The following is a 6,617-nucleotide window of genomic DNA, read 5'->3' as shown; positions in this document are numbered from 1 at the left end:
TTATATACACAATGGAATACTACTTGGCAAAGAGAAACAATGAAATACGGCCTTTTGAAGCAATGTGGATGGAACTGGAGAGTGTTATGCTAAGTGAAATAAGTCATACAGAGAAAGACAGATACCATATGTTTTCACTCTTATGTGGATCCTGAGAAACTTAACAGAAGACCAAGGGGGAGGGGAAGGAAAAAAAAAAAGGTTAGATAGGGAGGAACCCAAAACATAAGAGACCCTTAAAAACTGAGAACAAACTGAGAGTTGATGGGGGGGTGGGAGGGAGGGGAGGTGGGTGATGGGTATTGAGGGCACCTGTTGGGATGAGCACTGGGCATTGTATGGAAACCTATTTGAGGGGCGCCTGGGTGGCGCAGTCGGTTAAGCGTCCGACTTCAGCCAGGTCACGATCTCGCGGTCCGTGAGTTCGAGCCCCGCGTTGGGCTCTGGGCTGATGGCTCGGAGCCTGGAGCCTGCTTCCGATTCTGTGTCTCCCTCTCTCTCTGCCCCTCCCCCGTTCATGCTCGGTCTCTCTCTGTCCCAAAAATAAATAAACGTTGAAAAAAAAATTAAAAAAAAAAAAAGAAACCTATTTGACAATAAATTTAATATTTAAAAAAAATTAAAAATAAAATCTCGAATAAAAAATGAAATGAAATGAAATAAGATAAAATAAAATGGGGTGGTAATAGCCCAGCCCACCACAGAGGGATGTCAGGAGAGTTCAATTCAGTGGAACCATTTCATGCACATTACTTGCCATAATGCCCGGCCAAATAAACATGAACTATTATTATTCTTCAAGATCCAGCTGGAATGCCACATGTGTCTTCTGGGAACCTACCCTTTCCTCCTTTGCCCCCTACACATGAGCCTTCTATAGCTATTCTGTCATATAATGTGAGTACAAATGGCTTCATATTGTAGAGCACAAACTCTGCAGCCTGACCACCTGGGTCAAAAGGCCTGGTTCCACCACCCAATAGCTATTGGGTGTGATCTCCACGCCTCACTTTCTTCTTCTGCAGAATGGGGATAATAATTGAACCTCCCAGGCCTGCACACTTTCTGAACACTTTGACAGTTGCCCCCCAGTCTTCCTTCACCCTCAAGCCCTGCCACCTTCCGAGACCTCATCAGTGATCATCTACATAAATGTAAACTCTCAGTTCCTTTACTTTCTCTACATTCTTGCACTTTGATTGCTGTGCACACTATTAGCCACCAATAGACCCTGGACTCTGCCATTACCTAGAACCTCTGGGAAACCAAACCAGGTATCCATTCTGCCTTCAAGCTGATCAAGACCTTGATCCCTCAGACTTGACTTTCTCTTCATTACTTGCTTACTGACCACTGCACCCTCACTCCAGTCCTTTCTTTGCCAGCATCCTGAAATCCTTTGCCATGTGTCATTAAACAAGTCCACCAAATTTTCAACCCTGCGTTCACCCAACTGCCTGCCTTCCTTGATTCTACCCCTGGACCATTCAGTAGTACCAAAGGAAAAAAAAATCACACTAGTGTAGAAGGAGGTGCCGCTACCACAGATGCAATCCTTCCATGTTTCTCTGCTTGGTCCCCTGCTATCCCCCACAGTGGCTATTCTGAGTCTTCCCCGTTTGAATAAAAGTCTTATCTCCCCAAGCCCCCACGGGTCTAAACCCGCAGCCTTGTCTCCTACCTCACAGGAGAAAGAGGTGCCATCAGATGAAGTATCACCTTACAGCTGCTACACATTTCCACATTTATCTTCCTCTTCATCCTCATTTTCCCCGGTCTCTCCTGTCACAGAAGTGGGGCCCGCCTTCCATCCTAAGCAAATCCCTCTGCATGTATGTGGACCACAGCCACCCTGCATGCTACAGAACCTTCCAGTATCCATTTGCCCCACTACCTCTCCTCACCCTCTCCCAGCACACTTCCCATCAGCACTGAAATGTGCTCAAGTCTGATAACGTGAAAATGAAAACCTTTTCTTAACCCTACAAACCCCCAGGTCTACCCCCTTTCTTCACCAGGAAGCTTCTGGCCAGTTACTTGCAGGTTCTGTCTCCTCAACTGCGGGTTGTCTTCTGGCTTATTACACTTTCACCAGTGTCACCACCAAGGGACCTCTGTGCCATTAAATATAAAGAACACTGTTTGGTCCATAGCCTTTTCTGCTTCTCTGCAGGACTTGACACCAATAACCACTCCTTCCTGCCTAAAGCACTGTCTTCTTTTGGCTTCCATGATACCATATTCTTCTTCTTCTCCTTCCTGAAAATTTATTCTGCTTTGAGGGATTTTCTTTCCCTGCCTGCCCCTTAAATGTTGATGTTCTTTGTGTTTCAATTACTGAAACTGTTTTAGTGATCTATTATTACAGAACAAACTACCCAAAATTTAGCAGCATAGAGCAACCATTCTATGATGTTCATAATATTGTGGGTCAGGAATTCGAGCAGGGCCTTGCAGGGCAATTCTTCTGCTCCATGTGGCATCTACTGGGGTCACTCCGTGATAGTCAGCTAGTGACTGGGCTGGAAGTTCTAAGATGTGTTCCCCACATGCCTGGCACTTGGCCGGGATAACCAGCAAGCTGGCATGCCCTCCGTCCTCAGGTAGTCTTGGACTTCTCCACGGGGTCTCTCCAGCAAGACTGTTGGTCATCTTGCAAGGCAGGTCAGTGATCCAATAACAAGTGGTCTAAGATATAGGAAGAGAAAGCTGCCAGTTTCTCAGAACCTGAGCCTAGAATCTGGCACAGCATCACTTTTGCCTTGTTCTATTGGGCAGCTAGTCATAAGCCCACCCAAATTCAAGGGGAGGACATATAAACCTCACCTCTCAATGGGAAGAGAGATCCAAGACTGGGGTCATCTTCAATCCATTGCAGCCCTCTCCTCGACAAAGCAGTCTCTGCACAGCCATCATCTTTCTTCTGACTTACTGTAATGCCTTTCTAACTGGTCTCCCTGCTCCTGTGTTGCCCTTTCCATCCCATCATCCACAATGTAGCCAGAGAGACCTTTCCATAATGCATATCACATCACATCACTGTCCTGACCAAACCACTTTAGCAGCTTCCCACTGCCATAACTAAACTCCTTAGCATAGCATGGCCAATTGGTCCTTTGTGATTTGTCACTCATGACACTGTCACCTTCACTTCTCACCACTTCTTACACTCTCAGCCCTACATTATCGATGTCCCCAAGCCTGTCATGCTCTCTTTTATCTTCATGCCTCTATACATTCTTTCCCTTTGGAATACTCTTTGACCCAGCACTCGTCATGCCCCACCTCCCATGAGTGAGCACAAGCACATGCGTGCGCACACACACACATTTTTCCACTCTCAGTCTCCTTCAGATCTTGGCTTTAGACAAGTGATTCTCACAGTGTGGTCCCAGAGAAAGCAGCAACAGCATCAACTGGGAACTTGTTAGAAATAAACCTTCTCGGGGCGCCTGGGTGGCTCAGTCGGTTGAGCAGCCTACTTCAGCTTAGGTCATGATCTTGCGGTTTGTGGGTTTAAGCCCCACGTCGCACTCTGTGCTGACAGCTCAGAGCCTGGAGCTTGCTTGGGATTCTGTGTCTCCTCTCTTTGCTCCTCCTCGCCCCCCCCCCCCCACACACACTCTGTCTCTCTCTCAAAAATAAACATAATAAATAAATAAATAAATAAATGCACATTCTCAGGCCCAAGACCTACTGAATCCAAAATTCTAGAGATTCCAGAAATCTGTATTTTGACAGTCTCCTGATTCAGTCAACTGATTCTGGTGCATGCTAAAGTCTGAGAGGCACTAGTTTAGACATTTTCCCCAGGCAGCTTTCCCTGACCTAACTCTCTACCCAACTACTGGGATAGGAATCGCTCCTGTATATTTCCACAGTACCCCCTCCCCCGATTACATCCCTGTCACAGGGTACTATAATTGCCTACTTACTTGCCTAATCCCAATGGCCCCTCTCTGAGTCCACATGGGCAGGGACTGTATCTTACGTGTTACTGTATCCTTAGCACCTGCATAACGCCTGCTGTGGCAGTAGCTCAATAAGTAATAGTGAAGCCTGTATGCATCCCACTCTTCTATCAATGTAGACTATAAACACCAAACACAAGAGATCTAATGCATTGAGGATACTGGTAATCAGCAGCTGGTATCAGGCCTCAAGTAAATGCTTTGATCCTTATGTAACAGAGAGGAGACACTTGAGTAGATAACAGTGCCTACAAAAGATTTTAGTAAAACCCCAGAAGGGAAAGATGTGCACTGTTGAATCAACCTAAAAACCCTGAAAATGGGCCATCTGACTGTAGTCCTGAAGTCAGATAAACCAAGCTCATCATCTTCCCATTTCTGCATGGCCAGTTCCTTCCTTGTTTACATTTTAATACACTATCTGTGTTTCACTGGAGTTTTTAAAATGCCACTGCATCTTTGGAAATTTGGCAGAAAAGAAGAATCTGGGTCGCACAACTGTGAAATCTGAATAAGGTATAATTAATATGTCCATCAACTTTCACAGAAGTGATGCTAGTTTGCAAACTATTCATTAATTCCGAACAATAACAGCAACTGGTTACAATGCACACACCAAGCTGAGGAAGAGAGGTTCAGTGTGGTGTTGACCTGGAGAGCTATTGGTGGTGCGTAGGAATGACCCGCTTCTACTTGTTCATGGAGAGATGTGACTATTTAAGAATTCGGGGTCAGAATTATGAGAGTGGAAGTAAATTACTCCAGTCCTTTTAAACCCTACCTTGTGAGGGACGCCGAGGTGGCTCAGTTGGTTGAGTGTCTGACTCTTGATTTCCACCCTGATCTCAGCACCAAGCCTGCTTGGGATTCTCTCTCTCCCTCTCCTCTCCCCTCTCTCTCTCCCATGCACGTGTTCTTGCTCTCTCTCAAAATAAATAAATAAAAAACTTTAAAGAATTAAATATTACCTGACTCATGAAAAATATGTCACAGATCGCTAGGGAACTTGGGAAAATGAGCCCTTTTCTTCGGAAATAAAACGTCACAATGGCTACATCTGAAAATCAGGAGAGACCTGATTTCGATTCCCACATCCTAACTACCTCCTTGGCCTATTTAACATTTCTGTACCTCATCTGCAAAATGTGCTAATAATACCTCTTTACAATATTGTTTTGAGGATTAAATAAGATAATGCACATTTCTGCTCAACAGGCAGGTAATATGCCAAATAGCTATCATTTCTATTCTATCTCATCAGAATTAGAGATATCAAAAACCAAGTAGACTGCCTTTCCGTGCTACCCAGAGAGGGGTCCATACAGCATTGTTCTGCATTCCTGTCACATCTTAAAGGGAAACTTTCATGATGTCCGGAGCCCTTGATGTCCTACAAATGCAAGGAGGAGGATGTCCTTAAATTCCCCGCAGCGGGAACCCACCTAGGTGGCATCAACCTTGACTTCCAAATGGAACAGTACATATACAAGAGGAAAAGTGGTGGCAGCTACATGGTAAATCTGAAGAGAACCTGGGAGAAGCTTCTGCTGGCAGCTCGTGCCATTGCTGCCATTGAAACCCCAGCTGATATCAGTGTCACATCATCTAGGAGTACTGGCCAGTGAGCTGTGCTGAGGTTTGCTGCTGTGGCTGCTGCTGCTGCTGCTGCTGGAGCCACTCCTATTGTTGGCCACTTCACTTCTGGAACCTTCTTCACTAACCCAGATCCAGGCAGCCTTCCGGGAGCCGAGACTTCTGGTGGTAACCCATCCCAGGGCTGACCGCCAGCCTCTCACGGAGGCGTCTTCCGTTCACCTGCGTCCCATCGCTCTGTGTCACAGACTCGCCTCTGCCCTCTGTGGGCGCTGCCAGCCGTTGCAACAACGTGGGAGCTCGCTCGGTGGGTCCCACGTGGCTGCTGGCCCGGGAAGTTCTGTGCGCGCGGCTCCCTTTCCGTGAGCACCCACGGGAGGTCCTGCCCGATCTCTGCTTCTACAGAGATCCTGAAGCATCGAAAAGGAAGAGCAGGCCGCTGCTGAAAAGGCCGTGACCAAGGAGGAATTTCAGGGTGAATGGACTGCTCCCGCTCCTGAATTCAGGGCTACTCAACCCCAAGTCTCAGACTGGTCTGCAGGCGTGCGGGGCCCTCGGGGCCCAATTCAGCAGTTCCCCCACTGAAGACCTGAGCGCTCATCCTGCCCCTGAAGACTGGTGTGCGGCTCCCACTGCTCAGGCCACTGAACGGGCAGGAGCAACCACTGAGTCATCTTCAGCCGCTCTTGCACAAAGGCAAACAAAATGGAAATGAGATTGACCGGAAATAAACCGTTTCTAAAATAAAACCACAACAACCAAGTGGACTGTGGAAAACAGCATGTGGTTCCTCAAGAAGTTAAAAATGAAACTATCATATACTCTAACTACCCTACTGCTAGGGGTATATCCAGTAGAATTGAAAGCAGGGTTTTTTTGTTTTTTGTTTTTTTTTTAAAGAAAAACGGAGTTTATTATAAATGCGATATACTGAAAGCGCTAAGGGAGTTACACAGACTGGGTTACAGAACTATAAAAATCCAATAAAGGGAACCAATTGGATCACGGCCCCAAGGCCACAGTCATTTGCCCTCCATTCAGACCCTCAAAGGA

At 46.5% G+C, this 6,617-nt stretch overlaps 1 pseudogene; it reads left to right on the top strand.

Moving 5' to 3' along the window:
- The first annotated feature begins 5,340 nt into the window (after positions 1-5,340).
- Positions 5,341-6,279, top strand: LOC125153511 (40S ribosomal protein SA-like; annotated as a pseudogene).
- The last annotated feature ends 338 nt before the right edge of the window (positions 6,280-6,617 follow it).

This window comes from Prionailurus viverrinus, chromosome A2 (assembly GCF_022837055.1).
Source record: "Prionailurus viverrinus isolate Anna chromosome A2, UM_Priviv_1.0, whole genome shotgun sequence".
Classification (NCBI taxonomy): Eukaryota; Metazoa; Chordata; class Mammalia; order Carnivora; family Felidae; genus Prionailurus; species Prionailurus viverrinus.
The sequence above is the reverse complement of the archived record's forward strand: the minus strand, read 5'-3'. Positions and strand labels throughout refer to the sequence as shown.